This window comes from Mirounga angustirostris, unplaced genomic scaffold, assembly GCF_029215605.1.
Source record: "Mirounga angustirostris isolate CCGP_5_RB_7025 unplaced genomic scaffold, mMirAng1.0.hap1 SCAF_4, whole genome shotgun sequence".
Lineage (NCBI taxonomy): Eukaryota > Metazoa > Chordata > Mammalia > Carnivora > Phocidae > Mirounga > Mirounga angustirostris.
In genome coordinates, this window is record NW_026991712.1 from 159,797,325 (window position 1) to 159,808,437 (window position 11,113).

Below are 11,113 nucleotides of genomic sequence, written 5' to 3' on the forward strand. Positions count from 1 at the left end.
GGGGCCGCAGGGGGGCGGGCCAGGGGCCCGGCACAGGGCCCAGGGGCTCCAGGGCACAGCCCATGGGGAGATGCCCAGGGGAGCACACAGGCCCGAGTCCCAGGGGAAGCGCCGCCCACCTCCCTGTGTGGTCTCGGGCCAGGGGCCTCCAAGCTGCCAAATGCACATCGCCGCCCAAGCCCCCCGAAGTCCAGACGTGGACACCCCGCAGCCAAATCTCTAAGAGGCATCCCGAACTAGCATGTCTAAAACCAAACTCCTGATTCCCAGCCCCTCCCTGACGCCCTCCTCCCCAGCTCCTCCTGGTCTCAGGAAATGACAGCTCTGTGTTCTAGCCGCTCCGTCTCAAAGCCCTGAGTTGCCCTTGACCCCTCTTTCCCTCACAGCCCGCACCCGGTCCGTCAGCAAATCCCGTCAGCGCAGCCCTGTCTTCACCCACTTCTCACCGCGGCGCCTCTGTCCTCCGGTCCGGGCCAGCAGCGCGTGTCTGTCTGCCCCCCGCATCCCTGATGCCTGGGTATCCGAAGTTCCCCGCTCTCACTTCCTGTGGGTTTTGCTGGATGTCACTTCGTGATGCCTTCTCTGACAGTCCATTTTCAATTTCAAGCCCCCCTCTAGCCCTGGCACTAGCCCCCTGTTCCATGCTCTATTTTTGGCCACCTTCAATACTCATACTGAAAAAAAATGTAAAATTAAAATTTTTTCTTTATTATGGATTTCCCTCCCAAGAGTGTAAGCGGCAGGTTGCTCCATCCCCAGGACCTACAGCAGTGGGTTAGAACACAGTAGTCATTTAATAAATATTGGTTGAGTTAATAATGACAGTAACTCAAAATCATTAAGCATTTACTAAGTGCCAGGCGCTGTTTTAAACACTTGTTCATGTCTCATCTCATTTCATTTTTGCAGGTTTTATGAGATCAGTCCTAACATCCCCACAGATGGATGAGGAAGCTGAGGCACAGGGCCCTCACAGTGCTAGCGAGTATGTGATGGAGCCAGAATTTTAACCCAGATCAGCTGACTCCAAAGACTGAATTCTTAGCCACTCTGCTATCTTGCTCTCAAATGAATGAAAATATGAATGACTAAGAGTCATTATTTACTGTACCCATACCAGAAACAATGAATTTTGGAGTCAGAGCTAAGTTAAAATTCCAGATTTTCTCTATATATTGGAATATATGATTCAGACAAGTTTCTGAGTTTCCCAGAGTCTCAGGGTCTTTATGAACAGAAAAGGAAAAATGGATCTTTTTAATCTACCAAAAAGCGGTTTTATTATATTGTACCCGTTCTTGATCCATCACTGCCCTCTTGTGGTCAGTTAAAAAGAATACCTTTAACCGCTATGCTAACTACAAAATGTCCTGATGGGAGTAGCCCCAAAGCCGGTAGTTTCTACAAAATAAAATAGCCTGTGGTTCTTGGTTTCTTTTGTCTCCTGGATTCTATTAGTCTTCAGGGACCAAGTGAAGATCGGGATTCCTTAAAGGGAAACAGGAAAGACTAGCCCGTGTTTGTCCCTATAGGGCAGAATGGTTCCAAGGAAATGATCCTCCTGAAAAATAAGTTACCCAACCTCCCTACCCAAACGCACATAAAAAGGTTAACAGGCTCAGGAGGTTTTACAGTTGTGTTTTCCACACCTTCAAAGAACACATTCTCCCTATATGATGGTTAATTTCATGTGTCAACCTGACTGGGCCAAGGTGTGCCCAAATATTTGCTCAGACATTATTCTGGGTATATCTCTGAGAGTATTTTTGGATGATATAAACGTTGGAATTGATTGACCAAATAAGCAAATTGTCCTTTATATTGTGGGTGGGCCTCATCCAATCAGTTGAAGACCTGAATAGAAAAAAAAGACTGAGGAAGAGGGAACTTGGCCTGCTGCTCTGTGGGTTGGCACACTGGTCTTTTCTGGCTTTCTGACTCAAACGGAAGCATCACATCTTTCTGGGTCTCCAGCCTGCTGGCTTTGGGATTGATACTTACACTATCAGTTCTCGTTCCCAGGCCTTCTTCAGACCTTCGGACTCAGAGGAGAACTACACATCAGCTCTCCTGGGTCTTGAGCTTGCGGACACAGATCTCAAGACTTCTCAGCCTCCATAAGTGTGAGCCAATTCCGTATAAGTTTCTCCCTCTCTCTTTCTGTGTGTGTGTGTGTTTAAATATACACATACATTCAATTGGTTCTGTTTCTCTGCAGAACCCTGAATCATACACCCTACTTTATACACATTGTTTTAGAGAGTGGGAAAAAAGGAAAGCCATCTAACTCATTTTTCCAATACTAGTATAACCTTGACATCAAGCCCAGGCAAAGGCAATCCAAGGTGAGAACATTATAGAACAAGCTTAGTTATGATTATAGATGCAAATATCCTAAATAATAAAACATAAAATAGAACCTATATTTTATAGAAGAATAGAATAGAGTTTAGCCAAAAATACAAGGATTGTTTAACACCAGGAAAACAATTCCTACATTCTTTTTTTTTTTTTTTAAGATTTTATTTATTTATTTGACAGAGAGAGAGAGATAGCGAGAGCAGAAACACAAGCAGGGGGAGTGGGAGAGGGAAAAGCAGGCTTCCTGCCAAGCAGAGAGCCCAATGTGGGACTCGATCCCAGCACCCTGGGATCACGACCCGAGCCGAAGGCAGACGCTTAACAACTGAGCCACCCAGGCGCCCAACAATTCCTATATTCTGAGCCTTAGTACATTAAAAGAATAAAAGTGTATGATCACTTTAATGAATGTGCAAAAATCATTTGATGAAATTAAACACATTTTTTCTTAATCTTAGAAAATTAAGATGAGGAGGGTAATACATCAACTTGATAAGGATATTTGCCAAATACCCAGGCATCATACTTAAGGGTGAAACTCTAGCATTCCCATAAAAAAAAAAAAGATAAGAATGCTCTCTATTCACAATTCTACTGGCATTTCTAGCTAATGTAATAAAATAATAGAAAGAATTAAAGTTTAAGAAATAGAAAGGAAGAGTTAACATCATCCTAACATGCATATGATTGACTTTATATCTAGAAAATAAACGAATCTACATGCAAAGTATTAAACTAATAAGAATATTTAGTAGGATTGCTGAATACTAGATGATCCTACATAAATCAGTAGCATTCTTATTGAAAGTTTATTGGATTAGCAACAAGAAACAAGAAGACATAATCAAAAGGATGCCATTTCCAATAGCAAGAAAAATTACAAGAGACCTAGGACTATATATATAACAAAAAATTGCTAGGTGTTTTCTCAGAAAATTATACAACGTTTTTTATGTAAAAGAATACAAACCAAAACATGTTCTTACCATACGATTCATCAATCGTGCTTCTTGATATTTACCCAAAGGAGCTGAAATTTTCTGTCCATGCCAAAACCTGCACACAGATATTTGTAGTAGCTTTATTTGTAATTGCCAAAACTCAGAAACAAACCAAGATCTCCTTTAGTAGATGAATGGAAAATTGTGGCACATCCAGACAATGGAATAGTATTCAGCTCTAAAAAAAAAAAGTGAGCTATCAAGCCATGAAAAGACAGAGGAAACTTCAATGCATATCACTAAGTGAAAGAAGCCAATGTGAAAAGGCTACATACTGTATGATTCCCAACTATAGGACATTCTGGAAAAGGCAAAACCATGGCTACAGATCAGTGGCTGCGGGGGTTGTGGAAGAGGAGCGGATAGGGATAGGCAGAGCACAGATGATTTTCATGGCAGTGAAACTATTCCATACGATACTATGATGGTGGATATAGGCCATTGTACATTTGTCACAACACGTAATATCTACAACACCAAGAGTGAACCCTAATGTAAATTATGGACTCTGGATGACAATGATATGTCAATATAGGTTCATCAGTTGTAACAGATGTATTACTCTGGTGTGGGATGTGCAGATGTGGGGGACGTTGATGGTGGAGGAGCTATGGGTGTGGGAAGCAAGGAACATATGGGAATTCTGTACTTTCTGCTCAATTTGCTGTGAACCTAAAACTGCTCTAGAAAATAAAGTTTATTTTAAGAAGTAAAGGAAGACCTAAAGAAATGGAAATATATCATTTGTTCATGGATAGGAATACTCAATATAGTAACGATGCATAGTAACTTGCAAATAAATCAGTGATTTCAAAACTATTTCAAAAAATAAATGTAACAGGGTTTTTCATGGTCTGGACAAACTCATTCCAAATCCATATGGAAGTGTAAAGGTCCAAAGAGCCTGGAAAATACCACGAAAGGAAAAGAAGGAAGGAAGGAAAGGGGAAAAGGGTGGAAGGAAAGAAAGAAGGAAAAAAGAGAAAGAAAGGAAAAAAGAAGATAACTAGAAATAAAGGGAATACCGCTGTAAATTAAGACTGCAGAGCCATCAGATAGGTAAAATCAAAGTCTGATAATAACAGGCTTCGGGTAAGGACTCGCGGAAACTCTCAGGCTCCCAATGGGAGTGTAATAGACACCACCACTTAGGGAGCAATGTGACAATATTTTGAAAATTTGTATTCCCTACAATCCAGCAATTATATACCCCTAGAGAAATTCTCCCAAATGTGCCCCAGGAGACATTGTCAAGTCTGTTCATGGCAGCACGGCTAGTGGAGAAAAACTGCATCAACTATAATGTCCACCGGTAGGAAAAAAAAGAAGGATAACATGTACTCCAATAAAAAACATCTGAGCAGCAAAATAAATGAACCAGACAGACCTACATGTATCAGTATAATGTTGAGTGAGTCAACAAGGTGCAGAAATAATCCACAGTATGGAAGAACTTGGGAAAACATTTAAAAATCACATTCTGGTTATTTATTACTGAGATAAAATTCACATGACAAAATTCACCATCTAACCATTTTGAAATGTACATTTCACATTTCTCTTGTGTTTTATTTATTTTAAAGTAATCTCTATACCTACTGTGGGGCTTTAACTCATGACCCTGAGATCAAGAGGTGCATGCTCTTCTGACTGAGCCAGTCAAGCATCCCCATTTCAGTGGTTTTTTTTTTTTTTTTTTTTAATATTTACAGAGTTGTGCAACCATCACCACCATCTAATTCCAGAACACTCTTATCACCCAAAAAAGGAGCCTCGTGCTTACTGGGCTGTTACTCCTCCTTCCTCCCCACCTAGCAACCACTCCAGCAACTACAAACCTCTTTTCTGTCTCTGTGGGTTTGCCTGCTCTGTGATATAGAATTCTACAATCTGTGGCCTTTTGTGTCTGGTTTCTTCCTTTATAATGTTTTTAAGGCTGATCCAAGTTAGCATGTAGGGGCCCTGCACATTTCTTTTTATTGCTTAATAATATTCCATTATGTGGATATACCACATTTTGTTGATCTACTCATCAGTTGATGGGCTTTTGGGTTGTTTCCACATTTTGGCTATTACAAACAGTGCTCCTAGGAACACACATTCTGTTTTGTTCATAGAAATAGATTAGAAGGATACACATTGGATTAATAATAACAGCAGCTCCTGGGAATCAAGGGAGGGGGAGGAATTGAACCCAGGAGAGGTACAAAGGGGCCTTCAGCTTTATCTGTGGTGTTCTCTTTATTTTATGTAAAAAATATATCTGGAGCAAAAATGTTAACAGTTGATTATTATGGGTGATGAATACTGAGTGTTTGTTACATTATTCTCTAGGCTTTAAAAAAATATTGAAGGGGCGCCTGGGTGGCTCAGTCAGTTAAGCGGCTGCCTTTGGCTCAGGTCATGATCTCAGGGTCCTGGGATCGAGCCCCACATCGGGCTCCCTGCTCAGTGGGGAGTCTGCTTCTCCTTCTGCTGCTCCCCCTGCTCGTGCTCTCACACTTGCCCACCCCCAAAATAAATAAATAAAATCTTTTAAAAACGAAATTAAATAAAATATAAATAAATATTTAAGAATTTACAAATAAAAAAATACATACACACACACACACACACACACACATGCCAAGCCTTCCTGTAGCAAAGGTCTGGCCTCAGAGATCTGAGGTGTCTGAGAAGAGCAAACAATGAGGAGTGGGGAGAGGCCAGGAGCAAAAGGCCAAGTCCAAGGCCAGGGAGGAGTGGCTGGAAGCACTTGGAAACTTGAGGCAGAAGCCCCTGACCCTGCCTGCACGTCACCGCTGGGGCTGCTCAAGAAGAGGTCTGGTTTGCCTAATCCCTGGTGACAGAGCCAGGACCAGGTCAAGAAAGAGAGAGAGGCTACCACCCTATCTATCCTTCTTTCTCAGCCATGCTTTTGGAAGAAGTCAACCACCCTCCCCACCCTGCCACCCCCATCACCCTCACTTCCTAATTTCCTGAACCCTCTGCTCAGGACCAACTACATAATTTGTGAGGCCGGGTGCAAAATGAAAACGTGGGGCCCCTTGTTCAAAGGCTGGTGCCGGCGTGATTCCTAATTCCATGAAGGCAGCCACAAATTTTGTGGTGTCAACAATCAGGAGCCTCTAGATCAAGCCCCTGGGTTCATTCATTTGCTCATTCATTCATTCACATGAGTGCTTCATATGTGGCTGGCGCTATGCTAGGTGCTGGGCATACACACTGGTGATCAAGACACAGCCCAGTTTCAGGAAGCTTGCATTCTAGTGCGGGCTGTGGATTTAATCCCAGATGCAAACTAGGTCATCACAGACGGCAGGAAGTGCTGGGAAGGGCAAATGGCAGGGCCTGTGAGATAGGCCCCCCACCACAAGAAAACCCCCACCAGAGAGTGATGCTGCAAGTGGAGATCCCAAGCACGAGTGATGGGGTGGGGGATGGTGGGGGCTGTGAGCCTGGGGAGAACATCCAGAACATTCCTGGCGGACTAGAGGGTGACATCTTCAAGGACTTGCAGGCCATACAGCAAGAGCCAGGGAGGCCCAGAAGAGATCCCAGATAGAGGAGGGGCCTCTCTCATTCAGGTACCTTGTTTATGGGATGCCGTTTGTACTATTATTTCCTTTAAAATTGTCTTTAAATTGGCTCCCTTTGTATCCTTACCCTGAGCAAGAATATTCATGAAATCAAAGGACTGGCATACCACTTACATTTTTCCTCATACACTGCTGAAATTTTTAAAAATGTTTAAATTCCTCCATGTCCCACCTAAAATCATGTCCCTTACCACCGCAGTTTGGAAAATTCTATCACCAGTTCCTGTCTCAGGAGCATGGAAGCCTGGAACAGGATTTCAGCTGTGTGAGGCCAGTGGCTCGGTCTCATTTACATTTTTGAAAAATGATTCTGGCTGCTGCGTGTGGAGTAGATGGTGGGGCACAGGAGGGATGGAGGGAGGCGGAGGTGGTGCAGGCATCCCGGAACGAGCCGTGGGGTTGTGTGCGGAGGGGCGGCTTGGTCTTCCCACCAGTGCCCACACAAGCCTCACCCTCCACCCGAACCCAAAGCTCCTTTCTTTTGTGTCCCTGTGCTGATTCAAGGCCTTCCTAGATAAGTGGATTCTTCTGTGATCCTCCCACCTCGGTATCAGCGCCCGCGCTGCCGGGAATTTAGACAGTGTGTCCAGAGCACCCATGAGAGCCCAGCTTCACGGGCCGGTTCAGGCTGACCACAGTTAGGACTTCTGCGTCACATCTATCACCTGCATGTTGATGGCTTGTGAACCTATAGGACCCAAGGTGTGCACCCTTAACCACTGGACCCAGCCTCCAAGGCCTGCCTCGCTCCCAAACCTTGTACCTTCTGGAAAACTCGACTCCCCAGTGCATTGCTTCCATAAGGACCTGTCTGCCCTTTCTCCCACCCTACCCCCACCAGAGTGTCCTTCTCCATAGCTGTTTCCAAACCATTACTCCTCCATCTGCAAAACAGCAAAACCTCTCGGCTTTTCAGCCTCCTGCAAAACTGCCCTCCGCTCCTCCAGTTCTATCAGCTTTTGGATGAGGGAGCTGGGGAGGAGGGCTGCCCCAGGGGCCGCCCTGGGCTAAACTACCTGGGACATCAGGTGAACAAGACCGCCCCACACACACACACTGGCGTCCCGGGTGGTGGGAAGGAGGCACTTCCGACGCGCCCACACAGGGAGGGGAGGTAAGCTTTCTAGAGCAGTCCATGCAGTTGGACCTGAAGATTGTGGAAAGCCTGGAGCTATACTGGAAGGCGGTGGGTGGGCTATGGACAAGGAAGGAGGGAAGAGCAGAGGTAAGACAGTTTGGGAAGCCTTTGGTAAGACATTTGAAGTTGGTTCTGAAGGCAATGAGGAGATGCCCAAGTAATGAAGCAGGGGAGTGGCAGGTCGGGATTGGCATTTTAGCAAGATAAGTCTGGCTGCAGAGAGTGGAAAGGAGTGGAGAGGAGACCCAGGCTGAGACCAGTTGGCGTGGAAGGCAGAACTGAGTCGGTCTGGGATCAGGATCTAGAGCTTGCCGATTGGTTGGATGTGGTTGGGGGATGGGGTGAGAGGGGAAATGCACCATGCCTGGATTCTTCTGGTTTGGGCAACTGGGTGAACGGAAAGGGTGGTGGAGCACCTGTTGGGTGCTAGGAACTGAAGACATAAGCATGAATAAGACCTACCAGGCCCCTGCCCCCACAGATACATGCTCCAGATATGTGAATACATTCTAGATTTTCATGCGTTCTGCGAAGGTAATAAGCAGAGTGCCATGAAAAAGAATCACAGAGTCACCCACTAGGAAGGTGGCCTCTCTGAGGAGGACATAATTGAGCTGAGAGCTGGAGAATGAGGAAGGTGTTAGCCAGGGGAAGTGAGTCCTAGGAGAGGTCCCAGATAATGCAAAGGTCCTCCAGGGTGATAAGGCCAGTGTGGCTGGAGTGTATGTAGGAAGCCAGGGAGGAGTGCTTCCAGATGAGCCTGGAGACACTGCTGGGGACCCTTTCCTGTCCTCCTGAGGAGGGACAATGGAGGGAATCACATTCCTCTGACCCAGCCTACGTCCTCCACCAGAGCTCCAGAGCCCACCCCTTCCTCATTCCTTGGGGACCCTGTCTCATGATTCTTCACTCCCTCTGGGATCTTCCGTCTCTTCTGTGGGTTCATCTCCTTCAGTAGTGAACATCTCTAGTCACCCTCATCTTTAAAAGCCTGTCTGGATGGATTTACAGTTTGAAATCCCATCCAGCTAGCACCACTGTGACTGTTCCCACCTGTCTAGATACTGCTCAGTCTCCTTCACTGTCCCTTCCATGTGGGCCTTCCCTGGGGCTTCGGTATTCTCTCTTCTCCCCTCCACCAACTCCTCTTTTTTAAAAAACAAAAACATTTTTTAAAAAGATTTTATTTATTTGACAGAGAGAGACAGTGAGAGAGGGAACACAAGCAGGGGGAGTGGGAGAGGGAGAAGCAGGCTTCCCGTCGAGAAGGGAGTCTGATGTGGGGCTCGATCCCAGGACCCTGGGATCAGGACCTGAGCTGAAGGCAGACGCTTAATGACTGAGCCCCCCAGGCGCCCCTCCACCAATTCCTTCTGTCATACACATGCCGATGGCTCACAAACATGTGGTCATTTGTTCATTTAACCAAAATGTATGGAACACCTACTCTAAAGCAGACATTGTGCCAGGCAATGGGGATACAGTGGTGAACAAGACAGACATGGCTCCTTGATTTGGCGCAGTTTATAGTCTGGTAAGATGGACACGCTAGAATTGTTACAGGATTTCCTTCTCCTTCGGGGCCCACGGTTCTTGGTCCTGCCCCTTCAAAGAATGAAGAGGTAGACCAGACGAAGAGTGGTGGGCAGCAAAGCAAAGTTTATTGAGTGATAATAAAGCGATAGTACAAAGCTCCCAAAGAGGGAGGGGACCCGAGAGGGTTGTCATTGGAGTTTCTAAGTCTAGGGGTTTCTCTGGGCTTGTTGGAGGGCTGTTTGAATCTGATTAACCCTCCCTGCACCTGTCATCCAATCAGGTTTTTGTCATCTATCTATCACGGGGGAAAGGGTGGCGGGCTCCTTCCAGGGTGGTGTAAAATCCTTTTAAGGGTGGTTTCCCCTTAGGGCGGGGGGGCGGAGGGAGCTTGTCCCTGCCTGCCTTCCTTGCAACTATCCTTCTCAGAGTAACAGACAATGCTATGACTCTGAGGGAAGTTGGCAGAGTAAAGTAGCCACAGTGCTGCCTGAGGTAGGACGGTCAGGAAAGGCCTTTGGTGGGAGGTGGTATTTAAAGGGGGCACATAAACAATGAGAATGAGCCAGGCAGTGGGGAACTGGGGGAAGAGCCTTCCCAGCAGAGCTGAGTGCAAGTGCAAAGACCCTGAGATGAGAAGAGTTCAAGGACCAGAAAGAAGGGCAGTGCAGCCAGAATAGGGAGGCAAGGCATAAAGTAGGATTGGAGAGAAAGGCATCCATGAGCTTGTACAGGGCCTTGTAAGACACAGTAAAGAGGCTAGATGTTATTATTTTTTTTTTTTAAAGATTTTATTTATTTATTTATTCTTGAGAGACAGAGAGACAGAGAGAGAGGCAGAGGGAGAAGCAGGCTTCCTGCGGAGCAGGGAGCCCGATGCGGGACTCGATCCCAGGACTCTGGGATCATGACCTGAGCCGAAGGCAGACGCTTAACCATCTGAGCCACCCAGGCGCCCGAGGCTAGATGTTATTTTTAAAAAATTATTTATTTATTCTTTTTAAGTAATCTCTACGCCCAACACGGGGCTCAAACTCACAACCTTGAGACCAAGAGTCACACGCTTTCCTGACTGAGCCAACCAGGTGCCCCTGTCTAGATGTTACTTTAACAGCAGTGAGAAACCTTGAAGGGTTTTACACAGGGGAAAGAATTTTCAAAAGTCTATTCCTGCTGCTGCATGAAAAGTGGGCTGGAAGTCAACAAGAGCTAAAGCAGGTAGCCACTAAGAAGCTATTGCTTTGGCCCAGGTGACAAATATTGGCCTGCCACCTCTCTTCTGGGGGCCTCCTAGGCTTGTATGCCCAGCTCTTCCCTGGTCATCCTCCCTCCGTCCTGAGTCCCCATCTTTCACAGAGCCATTGCCCCATCTCTCCAGTACCCTACACTAGAAAGCTGGGAGTGTCTTTTTCTCCCTCACCCTCCACTGCATTTGTAGGGGAGGCAAAATAATTTTCTCCCTACTCTTCTGCGTTCTTGGC